The sequence below is a fragment of the Delphinus delphis genome, chromosome 3 (genome assembly GCF_949987515.2).
Source record: "Delphinus delphis chromosome 3, mDelDel1.2, whole genome shotgun sequence".
In the NCBI taxonomy this organism is placed as follows: domain Eukaryota; kingdom Metazoa; phylum Chordata; class Mammalia; order Artiodactyla; family Delphinidae; genus Delphinus; species Delphinus delphis.
Genome location: NC_082685.1, coordinates 56,668,035 through 56,690,195, shown reverse-complemented (window position 1 = coordinate 56,690,195; position 22,161 = coordinate 56,668,035). Strand labels below are relative to the sequence as shown.

The following is a 22,161-nucleotide window of genomic DNA, read 5'->3' as shown; positions in this document are numbered from 1 at the left end:
CAGGTGTGCCCCCTGTTCTCACACAGGAATGTGTACACAGCGGGTAGAATGTCATCCGTGTATCCCACTTGGCTGCAGCCACTGAGGGCAAGGGCAGTGTCTGTGCAGAAGACGTGTGGGAAAATCAGAGAGGTCCCATAACAGGTGTGAATATTTAGTGTTTGCTACTGCCAAACCCTTCAAGTAGCTTGATTTTAGCCAAAACAAAAGGGCTGTGTTCCCACCGGGGTTGCCGCTAGTCCCCTTTACTTGATAATTGACTACACAACTGTTGGCTGCATCTACTCAACAAATATTTACTGAGCACCTATTATATGCCGGAAACCAAGCCATTTGGGTCTGATCTAGTCTCTCTAAGGTCCAGCCCTGGTTAGGCCCTATTCATGGATTGCTTTGAGATCCCAAACTTCTCACCACTCCAATTTTCCCCAGAGTAAGTACATCTTTACCTGAGCTAGCTTAGGAGAATCTAACTTTGGCTTGTGACCAAAAGAGCACAACTAACCAAATGAAATGTGTATATACCGCAATGAATCCCATGTGGGTCAGCACTTAAATGCCAACTTTAAATCTAGGAGGAAAAATAGCCTATTTACCTCAGCAGTGGAGGGAAAATAATCTTCTGACAAATGAATATGATTAGAGACAAGAGTGATGGGCTCAAATAAATAAAAGCATAAAGACAGGGGACGGGCGGTAACATGGTTAGAATATGGGCTCTAAAGTCAGACAGGCCTGACTCTACTTCTAACTAACTGTGTGGCCTTGAGCATGTTACTTAACCTCTCTGAGTCTTACTTCCCCATATGAAAATGTGATAACAGCAATAGTACCACCTTCTTAGGCTTGTTGTGAGGACTAAATGAGATAACATATGCCAAACGATTACATAACACTGGTACCTATTCAGTAGCCATTATTTCTGGCACTTAGGAGCAAATTAGCACTCACGCTCCAGAAGATACTACCAAGATGGCGCCACAAACCTCCCTGGGCTTCATGGTTCACTGCCCGGTTCACATGCCACCGTATCTCTCTGCCCTCTCAGGCACAAGCAACCTGCATGAGCCAAATGGCAGGTTGGAGCCCAGAACCATCTTGGGGTGAAACTGACTGACTCAGAAATCCTGGGAGGCCAGTCTGGAATGAGGTAAGGGGAGGACGAAAGTCCTTGCCTCACCAACACAAGTGGAAGCTCAGTGGCCTAACCACACCATGAGGATCCACCACTAGTCAAAGACACGTGGAAAAATCCAGCAGCATCTTAGAGTGTTGCTGCTACTGCAGAATTGGGGCACATGGAGTCTCTCGCCCGCCCTGCCTCAGAGAGCAAGTGTCCCAAATCTAAATCAGATCTCTTCTTTCCTAGAACTAGGCTGAAGGCTCTTCAAGAGTAGGGTTTTGTACTCTGTATTCCCCATAACACTCTGAATGGGATTCTATGCACAGGAGGCACTTAAAAGATGCTCTGGGGACTTCCTTGGTGGCACAGTGGTTAAGGATCCGCCTGCCAATGCAGGGGACACGGGTTCGAGCCCGGGTCCGGAAAGATCCCACATGCTGCGGAGCAACTAAGCCCATGGGCCACAACTACTGAGCTGGCACTCTAGAGCCCGCGAGCCACAACTACTGAGCCTGCGTGGCACAACTACTGAAGTCCGCACGCCTAGAGCCCGTGCTCCGCAACAAGAAAAGCCACAGCAATGAGAAGCCCATGCACCGCAATTAGACAAAGCCCGTGTGCAGCAATGAAGACCCAATGCAGCCAGAAATAAATAAATAAATAATAAATTAATTTTAAAAAAAAGACTTTAAAAATGGTCCACATCAAAAAAAAAAATCTTAAAAAAAAAAAAGAGACCAAAACTAATCAGGTCACTTTCCTATACAAAAGACTTCAAGGGATTTTCTCTTGGGACAAAGATCAAAGACCAAACTTCTCAGCATAGCACACAAGACCCTTTCCAATGGGCCACAGTCTATCTTAGCAGCAATATCTTCTACCACTTTGGACGCATAGTACATTGCATGCCTCCACATCATTGCCCATGTTATTCTCTCTTCCTTAAAGTTCTTCTGTGCCATCTTCTCCTAGTTGTTCCTCATTTTTTCTCTAGCAAACTCCTTAGCCTCCTTCAGGACTGTGGGAAGCAGCATCTGAGGTGGCCCCCAATGATCCTGCCTCCTAATATCCCTGCTCCTAAGCAATATCTTCCCCTTGAGTGTGGGCTGGGCCTAGAGACCCACTTTTGATAAATATAATATAGCAAAAGAGATGAGATGTCACTTCCGTGGTTGAGTTATAAAAAAGACTGTGTCTTCAATCTTGCTTGCTCTCTCTCACTCTCTCCCTTGCTTGCTTGAGGGTAAGTCAGCTACCATGTCATGAACCACCCTGTGGTGATATCCAAGTGGCAAGGAATGGATGTTTCTGGCCAACAGCCAGCGAGGACCTGAAGCCTAACAGTGACCATGTGAGTGATCTCGAAAGCCCCCTACTGAGTCTTGAGATGACTGCAGCCCTGGCTGACACTTAGTTGTAACCTCGTGAAAGTCCCTAGGCCTAAGGACTCCATCAATCCCAACTTGGATTCCTAACCCACAAAAATAGAAAGTTTGTTGTGAGAAAATATAAGTTTGTTGTTTTAAGTCACTAAGTTTTGGGGTAATTTGTTATGCAGCCATAGATAGCTTATACATGGACCCAACTCAAATGTCACTCATCCATTAAGAATTCCCCAACACCCTCTTCTATTGCCCAGTCCATCTCCACCTCTCCCATTGCTCACGGGATCGATCCAAACTTCTTAACATAGCCCTCAAGGCCCCACATGATGATTCAACTCAACCCACCTTCCCAGACTCATCTTTCATCACTGCACATGGCACCTGGGGTTACTGATCTTCTTTCAACTGCTCCAACTTGTCCCAGCCTCAGCTTTATCCCTTTACACATACTGTTCCCACTTTCTGGAATACTTCTTCCCTCTCTCTTTACCTAGTTCACTTCCATTTGTTCTTCAAAGTCCCAACTCAAATCTCTTTCCTCCAGGAGGAAGCTCAACTCCCAAGGCTGGGTTTAGGTATCTTCCATTTGTGCCAACCCCTTTCCCTGTACTTTTCTACTTAGAGCATTTATCACTTTGTGCTGTCAGTGCCTTTGACTTGCTTACCTCCTGGCCTGGACTGCAAGCTCTTTGAGGGAAGGGCACATGTCTGTCATTCATTTACATATGTATACTAGTCCTATCTTAACTTTTAGTTTAAATACAACCTAGTACTTGCACCCGTGCAACTGAATGCAGCTGGAGAAAAGCACACAGCCACGTAGACTGGTCTCACTTTAATTCATAACCATGAACCAAAGATGGGCCCTTAAAGATGCCTGATAATATTGCATCTCCCTAGTTTATTCTATTCACTCACCTACTCTCCTTGATGACTATTTCACACCTTCTTTCTTCTTAAACCTCTCACACTCCACCCCCATACTCTCGGCTGATGACTTTGTTTTCTACTTCACTGAGAAGACTGAAACAATCAGAAGAGGATTTCCACAGACTCCCACCACGTTTATGCACCTACCAGCATCCATCCACATAACTTTGCCTTTCTTCCTGTTACTAAAGATGAATTACCCATGGTCCTGGAGCCAATCCCTCTGCTTGTGAACCAGACCTCACCCCTCCCCTACTCTAGAAAATCATTCCAACAATCTCCCCTCACCCTCCTACATCATTCATTTCCCCCCTCACTCAGATTGTTCCTGCCAGCATTAAACACGCTGTTACTTCTCTCATATTATAAATAAATAAATAAATAAATAACAATAGAGTTTCGATTTGGGAAGATGAAGTTCTGGAGACGGATGGTGGTGATAGCTGCATGTGAATATACTTAACGCCACTAAACTGTACTCTTAAAAATGGTTAAAATGGGGGCTTCCCTGGTGGCGCAGCAGTTGAGAGTCTGCCTGCCGATGCAGGGGACACGGGTTTGTGTCCTGGTCCGGGAAGATCCCACATGCCGTGGAGCGGCTGGGCCCATGAGCCATGGCCACTGAGCCTACACATCCGGAGCCTGTGCTCCCCAATGGGAGAGGCCACAACAGTGAGAGGCCCGTGTACCGCAAAAAAAAAAAAAAAAAGGTTAAAATGGTAAATTTTATGTAGGTTTTAGTACAATAAAAAATAAAAACCCTCCTCCTGATTCCACTTCCCCTACCAGCTACCACCCCATTACTGTTTCCCTCTGCAGCGAACTTGCAATAAATTTCTTCTTTCATTTTCTGTTAAATCCACTCAAATAAAGTTTTAACCTCCATTACTACACCGAAACCGCTCTTGTCAAGATCCCCACTGACAACCACATTGCCAAATCCAGTGATGAATTCTCACTCCTCATCTTCCTTGATTCCTCAGCAGTACTGGAACCAACCCGTCTCTCTCCAACTACCTGTGCACTTCCCTTGCTTGGCTTCAGGATCACCACACTCACTTGGTTTTCTTCCTGCCTCACCGGTCACTTCTTCTTTGCTGACTCCTCCCTCCCCCAACATCTTACCGTTGCAGTGTCCAGGGCTCACTCAGCTCCTCGCTCTGCCTTTCTTCTCTACCCATATTCGCTCCTCTGTGATCTCCCTTATGGTCATGTAAGTAATACCACCTATATACTTAGATGATTCCCGTATTTCTATCTTCAGCCCCGATCTAACTCTCCACTTAACACATCCAAACGATCTAAAACCAAACTCCTTATCTCCCCCTAAAAGTTGATCCATCCACAGTCTTCTCCATCTCAATGGCAATATCACATTTCCAGTCGCTCTGGTTAAAAAGCTTGGAATCATTTTCTACTCCTCTTTTTCTTTCCCACCCTATATGTTATCCATCAGGAAATCCTTTGGGCTCTACCTTTTTAAATTATCCAGAATCCAACCTCTTCCCAACCCCTCCTCTGCCATCGCAATACTTCAAACCACCACCATCTCTCACCTAGTCTGCAGTGGCCTGTTTCTCTATTTTCGCCCTTGCTCCTGAAAGTCTATTCTCATCACAGCAGACTTTGTGATCCCTTTCAAATATAAGTCAGATCATAACACTCCTCTACTCAAAACCCTCCAGTGGATCCTTTTTTTCACGAAAAGAAAAAGCCAAATCTTCACAACGGCCTACAAGGCCCTACATGATCTGGTACCCATTGCTTCTCTAACCTCAGCTCATTCCACTCCAGACATATGGGCCTTTTTGCTGTTCCCCAAACATGCCAGACATGCTTCCACCTTAGGTGAATTCCCTCTGTGTGAAATTCCTCTCCCCAGGCTATCCATATGTCTAACTTCCTCACCTCCTTCAAGTCTCTGCTCTTACATCACTTTGTAAATTAGGGCCTTCATAACCACACTATATAAATTGCAAACCACCCCCCCTGCACCCCTTTCACCCCTTCCCATTGTTTTTTTACTTTTCATAGTATTTAACACTTCTAAACACTATATAATTTACTTATTTATTATGTACAATCCATATTATTAGTCTCACCCACTAGAAAGCAAATTCCACAAGGGGAGATCTTTGTTTGTACAATATTCCAAGCACCTAGAAGAAGTCTTGATATACAGGAGGAACTCCAATATTGTTGAAGGAATGAATGACTAAGCCCAGCACAATACCTAGTGCATAATAGATGCCTACCAAATATTTAATAAACGAATGAATGAATAAACGAATGGTCCATCTGTCACCAAGCTGTAAGCCTTCCATGGGCAGAGATGTAACTTATTCATCTTTGTTTCCTCAGTAACCGGGACAGTAATGGAGATTCAATAAATGTAGGTTAAATTAAAAAAAAAAAAAGAAAACCTGAACATGAGTGAGGTGAAGCTGGAAACGTGAGGTGCCAGCATGCTAAGGTTCATATGCTAAGTATCCTGTTTCTTCCATGGCCACTCCCAGCTTGGAACTTTCCATTTCTGGATCTTTCATGATGTAATTCTCAATGACTAGAATGAAGAGGTCGGGTAAATGTGATTGAGGAAGGGTCACTTTACTGAAGAAGGGCTTCCCTGCAGCCCTTAACTAAGGCAGCACCGTCAGACCGCACAGGTAGGGTTTGCAGGTGGGCGCACCGTGAGTCCATAAGTAATAGATGCAAACCAGGCTCCCGTAGGCTTTAGATCCAATGTCAGGCTTCCACACCCCAAATTCGGAAAACCTAGAAACTGGAAAATCAAGTTACTTCAACACACATGTGCCTTGTTTTCCTCCTTTCAGGGCTCACATCTCAATGGGTAAGGCTGGCATTGGCTCAGATACCTTTGCAGCTCATCATTCATTTCTAACACAGGGAGAAAGGGGGTGAAATGGCTCCTTATACGCTTCGTGGGGTTGGCTGCTCCTACCTGCTACACCCTCATGTCAAGGAGGAAACAATAAGCCTTCCTGACTCCAGAGCCCTGCCTGCTCTGGAGAACGTAGAGGCAAGAGAGCCAGGAAGGGGGTGGTGCCGAAGGAGAGCTGGTGCCAACCTGGAAGTCAGGCAGGAGGAGTGAGAATTCTGCTACTATCTCATTCTATGACCTTGGGCAAGTGAATTCACTCTCTGGGAATTCTCATATTTAAAACTAAAATTTTGAACCGGATAATTTAACTATGTGCTTGTTATAAAAATTAAACTCGGGGCTTCCCTGGTGGCACAGTGGTTAACAATCCGCCTGCCAATGCAGGGGACACGGGTTCAAGCTCTGGTCTGGGAAGATCCCACGTGCCGTGGAGCAACTAAGCCCGCGCGCCACAACTACTGAGCCTGCGCTCTAGAGCCCGTGAGCCACAACTACTGAGCTCATGTGCCACAACTACTGAAGCCCGCGCACCTAGAGCCCATGCTCCGCAACAAGAGAAGCCACCGCGCTGAGGAGCCTGTGCACCGCAAAGAAGAGTAGCCTCCACTCGCCACAACTAGAGAAAGCCCGTGCGCAACAAAGACCCAACAGCCAAAAATAAATAAATAAAGTAAAAAAAAAAAAACTATTATTAATTACTCTAACTTGACAGTTTGAGAGGACCGCATTGTCTGCAAATACCTCCCAGCAAATTCATCTTAACCCCCTCGTCCCTGGCTCAGCTGTCATTTATTCATAAAAGTAAACAATCCTGGTGCCAACTATGTGCCAGGCATTATGCCAGGCCTGGGCGTACAGCTGTGAATATGGCAGGCACAGTCTCTGCCCTCCAGAGCCTATGGTCTAGCAGCAAGATAGGCATCTGATGTCCCACGATGTTTCAGTCACTACCACGAATCAATCTGAGAATGGAAGTGATCATGGCAGTGCTGGTGTGAGTGGATGGAGCATAGTTATGGTCTAGTCTGGGGTTTCAGAAAGTCTTCCTGAAGGAAATAACATCTGAGCTGAGCTCAGAAGGACAGATAGGAATGAACCAAGGGAGAAGAAAGGGCATCTGAGAGACAGAAAAGAGCACATACAGATGCCCTGAGGCAGGAGTCATATCTTGTCAAGGCCAGTGTGGCCCAAGTGCAGAGTGAAGACCAGACGGGCAGAGAGGTAAGGCCACACAGGCACAGGTGAGCCCACACAGAGCCTTACAAGAGGGATGTGGTCTTAATATACGTTAAAGACAGTGAAAGAGATCGGAGCAGAGTAGGGGTGGCGTGACTGGACATGTGCTTTTAAGAGCTCACTATGTGGAAAATGAACTCTAAGGGGCACAAGTCAATATGAAAAGGCCAGTAATGAAGCAACTAGAGTGAAACAGGTGAAAAATGATCAGTATTTGATATGGGTTATATCAGTGGAAAAACAGATAAATTCAAGAGAGATTTAGGAGGTAAAAGTGATGAGGGGGAGTTGCAGGGGGCAGGTAATAAAGAAGAAAGTACCAGAATGCAACCTAAGTGGTAAATTAGGAAACACTATCAGAGGACCAAGTTTGGAAAGGGGGTGATATTATTAGTTCAATTTGGGACATGCTGTGAGATACCAAGTAGAGAAGATGAGAAAGAAGGTGAATGTATGAATCTGGAGCTCAAAGGTCTCCAACTAAAGAATTGAAGATATGAATTTGAGAGTCCCCATAGACACAATAAGTGAAGTTGTGAAAAGTGCATATGGAGAGAGTATAGGAGAAATAAAGAGAACCGAGGATGGAGACTTGAGGAAATCCCATATTTAAAAATTGAGTAGAGAAGAAAGAGCTAAAAAAGAGAGAATGTAAAGGAATGGTCAGAGATAGGAGGAAAACTAAGGGTTTGACATCAGGGTAGCCAAGGGAACAACATATCTCAAGAAGCCAGGATTAGATAATTGTATTAAAGTGCTGAGAGATGAAATAAGATGGGGAATGAAAGATGTGCATTAGGGTTAGGGGCTTGGCGCTTGCTTAGAGCAGTTTTGATGGCAGGGGAATTGGGGAAGAAGTCAAAGGGGTGTGAGAGGAGAGGTGTCGTGAAATAGAGACAGGGTGTATAGACTGTTCTTACAGCTATGAAAGAGGAGAGATAGGTAGGCAGTGATTGAAGATGGGAGAGACTTGAGTATGTTGAGAAATGGATAGAAAGGATTCAGCAGAGATAAAGACAGAGGAGGGACAGTGGAGAGAAAGAAAAGTGGACAGTATCAGGATCCTGAGAAGGTGGGAAGGGCTAGACTACAGGGCAGAGCTGGAGAACTGGTCTCAGATGACAGGACAGCTCCTCTGTGCATCAGAAGGGAGGGGGACAATGTTCATAGCAGCATTACTTACAATAGCCAAGGTATGAAGCAACCTAAGTGTCCATCAACAGATGAAGGGATAAAGATATATATAAATGGAATACTACTCAGCCATAAAAAAGAATGAAATTTTGCCATTTGCAGCAACATGGATGGACTTGGAGGGCATTATGCTAAGTGAAATAAGTCAGACAGAGAAAGACAAATACTCCATGATATCACTTATATGTGGAATCTAAAAAATAAAACAAAAAAGAAGCAGACTCACAGATATAGAGAACAAACTAGTGGTTTCCAGTGGGGAGAGGGAAGTGGGGAGGGGCAGTAGAAGGGTAGGGGGAAAGGGTTATTATGGGATTATATGAAATCATGTGTGTGAAACTTTTGAAAGTTGTAAAGCACTATAGAATTTAAATAATCTTTCATTCAATTAAAAAAAGAAAAGAAGAAGAAGGGAGGGGGAGAGGACGAGTGAGTATGAACGTCAGTGTATGTTCACCCCTGCAAACACACAGTCATAAAGTCAGCTCTGCTAATGTTTTCCAGAGAAAACCTCAAAGTCTACAGGCCCGTGTACTCTTGGTGAGCGGTGTGGATCCCAGGAAGAAAACACCCCTGTGGGCCCCATCTTGACACCTAGTACAAATCACACTGCCTCCTCTGCCCTTCTCTTGAGTCAGAACAAGGCCAAATGGGAGCTGCTTCCAGCCCTGCTGTCCACAGGTGATGTGATAGGATCTCTGCAAGAAGGCCCAGGTGTAACCAGGTCCAGTCTGGGGCCATGACTGAAAACAGCAATGAAGGAGAAGAGACGTCACAAAGTGCCAGCATGCCGACGAGGAATCAGATGGGTGTGTTGAGGGAAAAACAGCCCCACTCCTTCATGCAGTAACTCTGGAAGGGGGAAGAGGCTGCCTAGCTGCCTAACAGACCACGCTCTTAGTTTACACACTATAGTCCTTAGTGAGATGCCTCCCATGTCACTGCCGAGGCACCTAACCTACAGCTCCCCAAACCTGGAATCTGGAGCAGTTTCTCCGGCTCACTGTATCACAACCATGACTGTAACTCTAGGACCAGAATTCAATCAGCATCTTTTAGTCCAAAGCGCGGAAACAGCATTAGGACACAAAGATTTAAGAGGACAAGTGCTTGCCAAGGTCACAGGAGAGGGAGAGAGAAAACCAAAACACAGAGCCTGCCAAATCCCGGGTCAGCACTTGACCCCTACAGATCCAAACCAACACCTCTCACCCCCCACAATCCAGGCCCTGCTCCCCCAATTTGCTGTCTTTTCAACCCTTTGGGCACTCCTTCCTTGGACCGTAGACAGGATACTTGTTTATGGTGCCAGTGCTTCTAACAAAAGCTCATCCCTGAGGGAAAATTAGCAGAAACGCTTTATTCCACGTGAAGAACTGTAGAAGGAACCTATTTAAGAATGCAGCCTCCTGAGTCCCTGTCACCCAGAGTCTCCAAAGCACTGGGAAAGACAGAAGGAGAAGAAAAGGCAGGGAATCACAGGGAGGTGATAACTGACACTTAGCAGACTGTCTATAATAAGCAAATGACATAATAGAAATAAACACAGCTTTGGGGAGAGGTGCTGCAAGCACAGCCCCGAGAAGGCCCAGGGGATCCAGGGAGTCACGCTGGGCTAGAAACCCGGTTATTTCTAGGGCACCAAGCAGCATCTGCCCTGAATCAGGAGCCTCTGGAAGCAGAGGCCAGGGGACCAATCAGAGGCCAAGAAATACAGCACAGCTCCAAGCCAGGGGCCTTGGTCACCGGCCTACTTCCAAGGTTGGGCAGGAAAAAACCCCACAGAACTCTTCAAAGAACCCTGTCCAGTCATTTCGAGTCCCTGCATTAGCCAGGAAAGAATGTCTGCGTAATCAGTAAGAGCAAGTAATCCCCTTATCGCTTCTCTTTGTTTTCAGACTGGCTCTGCCTAGAAAGCATGGGTTCAGATGAGCTCTATCACTTATGACCAGTGTGGCTTATATAACCAGCTTATAACCAGCTTGGAACTCACCTCACTGTTTCGTTCCTAGATGTAACGTAGGGAAGGGAAGGCCCACCTTCGTAGGTTGTTCTGAGAATCAAATGAAGTAATGTCTGTAAAAAGTACCTGCTTGGGAAATGTTAGTGCCTCTTCCTTACGCCTCTTTACCTGAGGATTTACATTCATAACTACAAGGTCTTAGTCTACATTCCCTGAACCTACAGGAGAGGACAAGGCGGGCGGCAGGGTTGGTGGGGGGGAGTGGCTCAGAAGGCTCCCTGCCATCCAACTTAAAAGATGGAAAGTCCAGGGACTTCCCTGGCGGTCCAGTGGTTACGACTCCAAGCTTCCACTGCAGGGGGGGTGCAGGTTCGATCCCTGGTTGGGGATCTAAGATCCTGTATGCCAGGCAGTGCAGCCAAAAAAAAAAGGTGGAAGGAACACATCCATATACTCAAGAAAAGACTGAAGACTCAAGAATTGGTACTAAGAAAGAAGCTCAGAATTTGCAGTTGAATCTGAAGAGCTTTCAAAAGGTAAAAGAAAACAAGAACAGGATTCGTCTAAAGAGAAGCCTCACAGGCAGTGTATCGATTGTCCTGTCACTTGGAGAGTTTATGTTAGGGGTTTATAGGACAGGGATAGGAGACCTAGCCCCCACCTTCTAACACCCCAGGGCCCAAGACAGTCAAATCCAGGATAAAATAAACTATCCATGAACCAAAATGCATCTCGCCTTCCACTTTTAGGTAGAAGCAGGAAATGACGACAAAATTGTCACTAGCGATTTTTTCTTTAATCAACAGGCAGGATATGTCCCAAGATCAGGACATATATAGTCAGATCAAACTTCTGTTTGCAGAGATCTGTGCAATGAGAAAAGATGACGATGACACATGACAAGATACTCAAGGACAGACTGAATTCTACAAGTACTGAGGCAGCAAAATGCCCCCATGCATTTTAGCAAGATCTTTTCTAGCAAAGGTTGACAGAAAATAGTTTTTCATGTAGAAAAAAAGAAAGTTTGTATATGTGGCCCACCTAGCTCCAAAAAAAGAACTAGCTGGCTTCCGTCGCTTCTACTATGCCGTCCTTGTAAGGCCCAGCCAAATTTCAGAGATGTTAATGTACAGAGTGGGGGGAAGGGCATCGGAGAGCCAATGAAATAGGATATACCTGCCCGAGGAAATATTCTATGCTGCAAATCAAACTCCCACTCTGTAGTCTTGCCCTGTAAATCCTTGGCAGAGGGACTGTGAAGAGGTTGTGCAAAAGGCACTCACTCTCCAAGCATTAAATCTTTAAGAGTAAGCAAACTGGTTAGTCGTTGTAATAATAACAGCACACTCTGATACAGCACTTTGCAATCTCAGAGCACTTTCACAGACATTATTTCCTCTAAGCCTCACAATATCCCTGCTAGGTAAGAAAAGCAAATATCACTAACCTTCTTTTTCAGTTAAAAAACAAAACAAACAGAAAACACAGGCTCCCAAATGTCAGTTGTCCTGAGATCACAGAGCTAGTAAGTGGCAAATTGGAGTTTAAAGTGACATCTCTCTCCTACGACTGTGTGCTTTGCTTTATGAGACGGAGTCTGAGGTTAGGACCATTCCAGCACGTTCACTGAAGAAGTTCAAGAGTAATGTCGGATCTCTGTATTTTTAAGTTCCGTCTCTACTCAACACTTGCCCTAAGAATGATCCTTAAAGGCCTAAGGGGGTATGGAATACTAGAATGGACCATGCTTTGCTTCTCCTCTGGAGGTCACCACCCATGACCTAAGAGAGCAATCTCAACCACTCAAGTGTTGCAGCACACAGGGATTCCCTGAAATATCACCTCTGCATCCATAACATGAGCATGGTCTCATGTCTTTTTAATTTCTCCTTCAGTCCAGGCAGAAGGGTCCTAGGATTCCTGCCTATATCTACTTAGGGAACAAAGACAATAAGAACTTTATTTACCCCTGGCGGGGGGGGGGGGGGCCGGGGGCGGTGCAGGGGCTGGGGCTGGAATGGAAGGCTGGGAGATGCTTGAGGAGCAAAGGCAGACAGCCAGGATGGTCTCCCCATCTAGAAGAGGAACAACCACAACCCACAAGCCAACAGGCCTTATTTTAGGAAATATTTAGCTCATCCCAAAGTAAGAATAGCCTAGATATGTGCATGCATAAAACAAAAAGGCTCCATCCTCAGCTCTCTACCCTTCCCTTCCTTATAGTCTTCCCTCCAAGAGTGTTCTGCTCTTCCAGCATCAGCTATGCATTCCTAAGCCATGGACCAGGGATTTGACCTCTCCAGTCCGATCCTCTCACTTAGGCTCCAGCCCTTTAGCAAGGGAATCTCAGCCTTCTCTCCTACTGCTTCTCCAACCCACGCTTTAGGTTGCAGCCTAACGAATCACTTCCCATCCTAGTTCAGGTCAAACATTGACTGAGCTAGGTACTATGCCGTGTGCTGATCCCAGAATATGTTTTGAATTTTCTTTCTTCCATGATTTTACCTTTTATCTCTACCAGGAATAACCTACCTTCCCCTACCACCAACAACCAAAGTCCAACTTGACCCATCTTCCAAGCTGCTTCTCCTTTGAGTCTTTTCTGATGTTTCTAACTAGACATGTCTCTAATAAATATGTATTTATTATACATGTATTTATCCTCCCTCTCTCCTTAGTTATGTGCTGCCCTCTCTTGTAGCACAAAATATATTACCCTCAACAACGATTTGACCATCTGCCATTCCCTCACTAGAACTTTACAAGCTCCTTGATGGTATATCCATGTCATACTCATTTTAAATTTCCTGCAGAGTTCTGCACAAAAGATGCACCCAACAAATATCTGGTTTTCTATTGTCTATTGTATTTTCTAGCTGGGTCTCCCATCAACCAGAGGAAGCCTAGAATAAATGGTCTGGCTTCAGAATCCTGGCTCTGCCATTTATTTATAGCTTCATGACCTTGAGCAAGTTAGTTCACTCCTCTCTATGCTTGAGTTTTCCCCTTTGTAATAAAGAGGATAATAACAGTATTTATTTCATATAGTTATTATGAGAACTAAATGAGTTAACACTTATAAAGTGGTTAGCACAGTGCCAAGTACGTAATAAGTGTCAAGTAAGTGTTTGTTAAGTAAATAAAATCACTGCCAAACTCTTCAATTTCCTCCTTAAAATTACTTTTCCTCACAACTTCTCCATTTTTGCTAATGGCACTATTATTTTCCCCAGCTTTCCAAGATTAAACTTTGACCCCTTTTATGCCTGCTTCCCGGTTCATCACCATGTCTCACAGATTCTGGGAAGAGACAGGACAGTTTACCTGCCTCTTCTCCCAGTTTCCATGGCTTCAGAGACTTTATGATTCCCTCCTTGATCTCTCAAACATCTATCTCTCCCCAAATCCAGTCCACTCTGAATTGTGTATACAAAGTATTTGCAAACATTCCTCTCTTCATATCCTATCTCTGCACCAGTACCTACAATGGCGCCATATCACCTCCAGAACCAAGTCCAAACTCCTCTGCCTGTCTCTGGAGACCCTCCTTAATCCAGTCCTTCCCTCCTTTCCTAATCTTATCTCCCCTATAACTCTACCCCAAGCACACTAATCTCCTCATGGTTCTGGAAAGACATCTTCCTTGTCTCTGCCTCTGTTCATACTGCTCTTTTGGCCTAGAAACCTTTCCCTTATCCTCCTAAATCCCCCAAACCTATTCATTCTTCAAAACTAACCTTTAGCCCTAACTCTATCCTAGAAAATTTCCACCCTAATTGATCTTCCCCATCTCTGAATTCTATAATCTATTTTCCCTTTTGCAACTATTATAAACTTTTTGCTTTACATCACTTGTTATTGATTCATGTTAATCTGATATCCCCAACTAGACTGTAAACCTCTCCAGAACAAGACACATGACTACTAGACGTCCCCAGTATATCCTTCAAAGAAAAAAACAATAAAGGAGCTAAAAATGTACATCTATTAGCCAACACTTGATGATGAGCTTGCCTCTCCCTTTCTTTGGGAGGCAGGGAGTGGACAAGAATGGGACTGCTTACCCACCTAGCTGACCCTATGTGCTGTGTTCACAGATGGTGTGGGTAGCCCTACCCGGGGGATTTGCTACAGCCAAAAAGCCTGTTCTCTCTGTTGACAAATGCCAGCAATCACTGTAATCTAGGCTGCCATATGGTTCACCCAGCCCTGTAGTAAAATCGGTTCCTTGGGGATATAGAGAGACCAAACAGGCCAACTCTCCGATATATGGAATCGAGGGAGATCACCTTGAGCTAGCCCCACAACAAACAGGAAGGCACAGAGTGTCCAGGACAAGCCAACACCCAAGCGGATGCAAAACCCACGTACCCTGAGGTTCCTGTCAACTCCACCTACCCCTTGCCTGGAATCCTTACCATGGGCCCAACAAGCCCCCTCCCTCAAGACTCTTGAGACTCCCCTAGAGGAATCCACGGGCCGGCAAGGGCAGAGAGAAGAGGTGGCCCTGCTCTCACTGTGTGGAGAGAGGTGCCCGAAGTCGTAGTTTAATTTCTGTTTTCATAGCATCTGGTCCTGAGGGCCATTAACAGAGTAAGACAATTTCATCCCCGAGCCAGCTCTTCTAATTTAGGAGGGACACTCCCCATTTTTTGATCAACTATTCATCATTTTCCCCATTCTTTCTCCTTTGTGTATTTCAAATGCAGGAAGAGGTCAGGCCCCCATCATCTTCCTAAATTGCCCCAAGCCCTCCCATCTAATTATCACAATCACAGACTTGGGGAGGCTGTTCACATTTGATACTCAGAATGGAATACAGGGGAGGTCTAGCTTCAAGAAAGAAATTTAGCATTCTAGGCGTCCAGACTGTCCCTCTGCCCAGGATTTTGCTAAAATTTTCAAAGTACAACTATAAACCCCTGCAGGCTCTATTTTGATGGCATGCCACTTACCCAATTAGCTTGAAACACTCTCTCCACCCCACTTCTCATAGCTGAAGAAAGCCCCTTGTCAGCTCAAAACAAAGCCCAGGGTATAAGGACAGCCTGCGCAAGGTCATACAGAAAGCTGTGGGCTGAGACTGGACCAGGGAGGCTGATTTCCAGGAAGGACTCTCATCATTTGAAAACAAAACAACAAAAAACCTCACAAAGCCTGCATAGTCTCCTCTTCCTTAACTAAGGACACTGCTCAGACTCCCCTCCTGGCCACTTAAAAGAAGCTCCTGTCACTTCTGACTGCTTGATTCAGATTGCAATTCTGCCATCCACTTGCCCCCAATCACCCTGTCTACATCTTAAGGCCCTAATATCTCCTACTTGTCTGTGGCAAAGCAGAAAGCTCTGGGTACCAAGAGGACCCTGGATAAATCACTTGTGATGAATAAGCCTTCTCTTAACTTGAGCTAATTTTGAACCAGCTCTCCTGGCCATGCTCGTTGGGTATGGCACATGTAGGTACCTAGAATCACACAGGAGAAAAAATCATTTCTTCACTCATTTCCCCCTCAATTAACATTTACTGAGCTCCTATAACATGCCAAGAACCATGAAGGTGATAGGGATACAGTGGTACACAAAACAGCCAAATTCTCCTATCCCTGAATAATCTTTCTAAGATACTTCTCATAGAAGCTAATAAAACACAGACTCCAATCCACATATCGGAGATTTGGTATTTTTTTGCTATAAATAGCAGCAACAATGACAGCGTAAGAGTCCAGGGCTTCCCTGGTGGAGCAGTGGTTGAGAATCCACCTGCCAATGCAGGGGGGACACGGGTTCGAGCCCTGGTCTGGGAAGATCCCACATGACGCAGAGCAACTAAGCCCATGAGCCACAACTACTAAAGCCCATGTACCTAGAGCCCGTGCTCTGCAACAAGAGAAGCCACCACATTGAGAAGCCCATGCACCACAACGAAGAGTAGACCCCACTTGCCACAACTAGAGAAAAGCCCACATGCAGCAACGAAGACCCAATGCAGCCATAAATAAATAAATAAAAAAACTTATTTTTTTAAAAAAGGGTCCAATGTATGCAGCACTATTTACAATAGCCAGGACATTGAACCAACCTAAATGTCCATCGACAGATGAATGGATAAAGAAGATGTGGCACATATATACAATGGAATATTACTCAGCCATAAAAAGACATGAAACTGAGTTATTTGTAGTGAGGTGGATGGACCTAGAGTCTGTCATACAGAGTGAAGTTAAGTCAGAAAGAGAAAAAACAAATACCGTATGCTAACGCATATATATGGAATCTAAAAAAAGACAAAAAAATGGTACTGATGAACCTAGTTGCATGGCAGGAATAAAGATGTAGACATAGAGAATGGACTTGAGGACACAGGGTGGGAGGGGGAAGCTGGGGCGAAGTGAGAGTAGCACGGACATATATACACTACTGGATGTAAAAGAGTTAGCTAGCAGGAAGCAGCGGCATAGCACAGGGAGATCAGCTCGGTGCTTTGTGACTACCTAGAGGGGTGGGATAGGGAGGACGGGAGGGAGGCTCAAGAGGGAGGGGATATGGGGACATGTGTATGCATATGGCTGATTCACTCTGGTGTACAACAGAAGCTAACACAGTATTGTGAAGCACTTATACTCCAATAAGGATCTATTAAAAAAAAAAAGAGTCCAATGTAGCACTTTGTAACTAAACCAGCCTTCCCATTTTCATCTAAAGTGGCAGCCTCAATTTACCACTTTCATACCTCTACCAGCATATTGCATACCTAGGCCAATCTCCTTTCATGCACCAGATGCTTATTCCCAGTTTCCAGTTCTAATCCCAAGGTAAAATCCATTCTCTCAAGTCACCATGCAGCTATTAGTCATTAACTTATATAAGGCATCAAAAAATAAGTGAGATACATCCTTTGCTACAGTTCCATCTTGCACTCAAGAAGCTCTCCATCTGGAGGACCATACACACATACCCTGCTTCCCCAACCAATTACGCTAAGTGGTAGGATAGACCATTATGATTACAGAAGAGCTATGAACTGCTACAGAAACATGCCATGGTCCATTTGGACTGAGGGGATCAGAAAAAGCGCTGCGGAGAAGTGAGATCTGAGCTGAGCCTTGAAGGATCAGGAGGTTAGCAACTGACAGAGAAGGAAATGAAGACACACCAGAAAACAGAATGTGCAAAAATGCTATGGAAGAAAAATGTAAAACGTGTTTGAAATGTTCAGAACACTACATTTTGGCTATAGCAAACAGTAAGTGTGGAAAAGCAGGCTAAAGGCTTAATGGCAGGTGGGTGTCGGTTGTGGAAGGCCTCGCATGTTATGTGAAGGAGTTTTCACTCTATTCTACAGATAATAAAAACCTATTGAAGATTTCTGGGTTGGGCACAGAGAATTACTTTTAGAAAGCTGATGCCATCAATAGACGACAGATGGAAGAGAGCAGAGACTCTGAAAATTGGGGATTCCATTTAGCAGCCACAGTGGCAGCCTAAGTGAGATATAAGTACCCAACTAGAGCCTCATGAATGAAAAGAATTAGATTGAAGGTACTTGCAATAGTCAAAAATGTCATCACTTCACAATGTACTATATACAGGGGATGGAGGTGAGAAAGGAACCAAAGCTGGTTTTGAGGTTTCTGATGGCTTGGAAGAGTAGATGGATTGTTATCTAGGATGGGAGTGTCCTAGACAGAATAGGATATGGTAAGGAGACTATAATGAGCTTAATTTGAGACACTGTGAATTGTATCCTTTGTTAAGACCTCAGAAAGATCAAAGGCAATGCCTTTGACTTGCCTCCAGGCCCTTTCCATTAAAGAATAGTGATTCCTTTAGCCTGAAGAATAGTGTCCACAGCAGCCCCACAGGGAGCTCAAGGTAGAGAACAGCTTATCTTGATAAGATTTGTAGGTATGGCTTTTGTCTAATGTAGGGAACCTTGATAAGATTCATAGGCAAACCACAGATTTTTTAAAAGAAATATAGTAGCAGGAACACCATCAGTTTGGACTAAGAGGGACCAAACAGTGCAAAATGAAAAGAAGCTTTTGGGCCCCCAAACATCTACAAGTAGGAATCAGCCTGAGTGCACTGTACAAAATTTTTACTTTTTATATATTATGATGTTTTGACATCTTAAAAAACCATTTCTGGCTGGGGAGGGACTGCCCCTCCCAGGGCTAGCCAATTCTTAGAAACAGCAAAGGACTCAGCCAGGAGAAGGCCTTTGATGTGCAAACTAACCAATCCAGAGCCATGTCTCCTCTATGTGCCCTTTAATCATCCCAGGGCCAGGTACCAGGCAACCAGGAACCACCCCTATAACTTAGAGCCCATCAAAGTTATTCAAACAAGCCAACCCTAAACTGTTCACCCTGCCCTGCCTTCCCCTCCCCAAGGACACCCCAATAAAGGTTTCTACCTAATGTTTCCCCTTTCCAGTCTTCTGCCACCTGACCAAAACCTGGTACTTCTCTGTGTTCCTGTGTGGCAGGCAGTGACACCCCCATCTCTAGGACCAATCAATATAGTTAGCTCGTTGTTTTGTGTGCCTCTCCTGTATCTCCTCCTCTTGTGGCCACACTTGACTAGACATCACCTAAAAGAATACGGAACTGAGGACACTACTTAGCTGCAAACACAGGCTACATTTTTTGGAAAAGGAAGGATAATTAGAAGGCAAAACCATGAGCCCATAGGGTAAAACCAAGAGCAGTGGAGAATCATTCCCAGGCAATAGGACTGAGCCCTACTCATATGCCAGGCCAGATTTCAGAACTGCTATGGACTAGGACTGCTGGTTCCCCTCTTTATAAATGGGAACATCTACCCCAGATAGAAGACTAAGAAGACATAAAAACTAAATGTGATGTGGGGGAATTCCCTGGTGGTCCAGTGGTTAGGACTTGGTGCTTACACTGCCGTGGGCCCAGGTTCAATCCCTGGTCGGTGAACTAAGATCCCATAAGCTGCTCAGTGTGGCCAAAAAAAGAAAAAAAAGAAAAAAAAAAAACCAATGTGATGTGGGATCCTAGACTGGATCCTGGACCAGGAAAAGGCCATTAATAAGACAATTGGGAAATTTTGAATAAGGTCTATATAGATCAGTTAATACTATTGTATCAATACTATTAATTTCCTGGTTTTGATAATTTTACATAGTTGTCTAATTGGGGGAAGTTGGGGAAAGAGGATTCTTTGTACTATTTTTGCAACTTTCTTATAGATCAATTTATTTTAAATTTCAAAATTTTAAGTAAAAAATAATAAAGTCATTTTACAATGTTCAAGTATTACCAGTTTTTAAAAGGGGGCATCGGGCTTCCCTGGTGGCACAGTGGTTGAGAGTCCGCCTGCCGATGCAGGGGACACGGGTTTGTGCCCCGGTCCGGGAAGATCCCACATGCCGCGGAGCGGCTGGGGCCGTGAGCCATAGCCGCTGAGCCTGCGCGTCTGGAGCCTGTGCTCCACAATGGGAGAGGCCACAGCAGTGAGAGGCCCGCGTACGGCAAAAAAAAAAAAAAAAAAGGGGGGGGGCATCTATAGCAGTTATCCTATGTCTATTCCAGCATTGTATGGGGGTTGGGGGTTGGGGGTGGGGGAGGTGGAGGGCAGACGACTTGTCTCTTTCATTGACATCCTTCAGGTCAAGAGGAACAGAATTTGAGTTGCTGTCCCCAAGGAACCGCATGAGAGGAGCCTCATTTGTACCCAGACCTAATTTAGATGATGAAACCCTGGCTCTTGAGCCTAAGCCTGAGGCCGTATAGATGAGACTTTTTGGAGGGAGGAGGGTCTTGGGTGAGGATGAGTGTATTTTTTTTTTTTAATAAGTAAGTATACATTGGAATTTGAATGCAATGACCAGGATGAGTGTATTGTTGTTTCAAAACATGTCCACAGATTCTTTGACAATCTGTCCATTGAAAGGTAGAGTCTAATTCTGCTCCATTTGCATCCAGTCAAGCCTTAGTAACTCTCTTCTGAGAAACAGAACGTGGTGGAAGTGGTGCTAGTGACTTCTGCGGTTAGATCATAAAAGACAGTACAGCTTTTGCCTGGTGCTCTCTTATGCTCACTCATGGACCTTGCCACCATGTTGTGAGGAAACCCAGGCAAGGTCGGTCTCTGGCCCTCAGTCCCAGCTAAGCTCCCAGATGAGAACCAGCCAGCATCAAATGCTAGACACGTCAGAGAGGAAACTTAGAAGCGACCCAGTCTCATCTACCAACTGCTCAGCTACCATCTGGCCAAAAACTACATAAGAGATACTAAACCTCCTAGCTGAGCCCAGTCAATCTCCAAACTGTGAGCGATAATAACATACAATGACTGCTATTTGAAGCCACTATATTTTGAGGTGGTTTGTTATGCTGCAATGGATAACTGAAACAACGTGCCATCGGCAGTTGGAAACTGGGACTCAGAAAAATTAAGGGACTTTTCCCAAGTTCACATAGCCAGCAAGGAAGAGTCAGGATTTTAATATCAGTCTGAATCCAAAGCCATTCTCTTTCAACTAACAATAGAGGTGGCAATAATAGTAATTGCAGCTAGTCTGCATTGAATGTTTTCTACAAGCAGGCACTGTTCTAAGCACTTTACAAGGAATAACTCACGGAATCCTTATCACAATGCTATGAGGTAGGTATTATAATTAGCCCCATTTTACAGTTGAGGAACCTGAGACACAAAATGGTCTATTTGCCCAAGGTTATACAGCTAATAAGTCACAGAACCAAGATTCACTCTTCAAAGTTGGCTCCAGAGCATGCAGCCTTAACCACTATGCTATGTAGAGTTGAAAATTCAAAACAGATTATGTAAGTTGAGAAGAGAAGCAAGGACAATCCGTTAAAAACTGTACCCTTTACAAGAGGCTGAAAAGAAGAGCCAGTGATGGAAGGACCTGAGAAGGAAGCGGGAGGGGAAAGAACCAAACACTACATCTACAACATAGTGGAGGAACTCATGGCAGGATCCACGAAGCAGCTTCAGTCTTTAAGGTTGAACAGGTCAACTGCAAGCCAACCATGACCTCTGCCCCAAACTCACAGTTGGCAGTAACAAACTCTTTCAAAGAAAGGAAGCTTTGAACCATAGAATGGAGAGTAACATCCATTGGATTACCCCCGACTCACGTAGACAGAGCAGCACTACTGGCCTTTTCTACTCTTCCTCTTTCAAGGGCAACGCTCACCCCCTACTCTGGAATTATGAAGCTGCTACTTAACTTCAGAGCTGAGAAAAGTAAACTCTTATACTTCCTTTAAAAAATATAGTTCGTGGGACTTCCCTGGTGGCGCGGTGGTTAAGAATCCTCCTGCCGATTCAGGGGACGTGGGTTCAAGCCCTGGTCCGAGAAGATCCCACATGCCGTGGAGCAATGAAGCCTGTGCACCACACCTACTGAAGCCTGTGCACCTAGAGCC

General features: G+C 44.8%; 1 protein-coding gene and 1 non-coding gene across 3 annotated transcripts in view; one reads left to right on the top strand and one right to left on the bottom strand.

The window, feature by feature from the left end:
* Nucleotides 1-22,161, bottom strand: part of NRG2 (neuregulin 2) — a 179,688-nt gene that overhangs the window by 144,837 nt on the left and 12,690 nt on the right. The window lies entirely within an intron of this gene.
* On the top strand, nucleotides 19,611-19,683 carry TRNAV-UAC (transfer RNA valine (anticodon UAC)). Its single transcript has one exon. It is a non-coding gene; the product is annotated as a tRNA-Val (tRNA).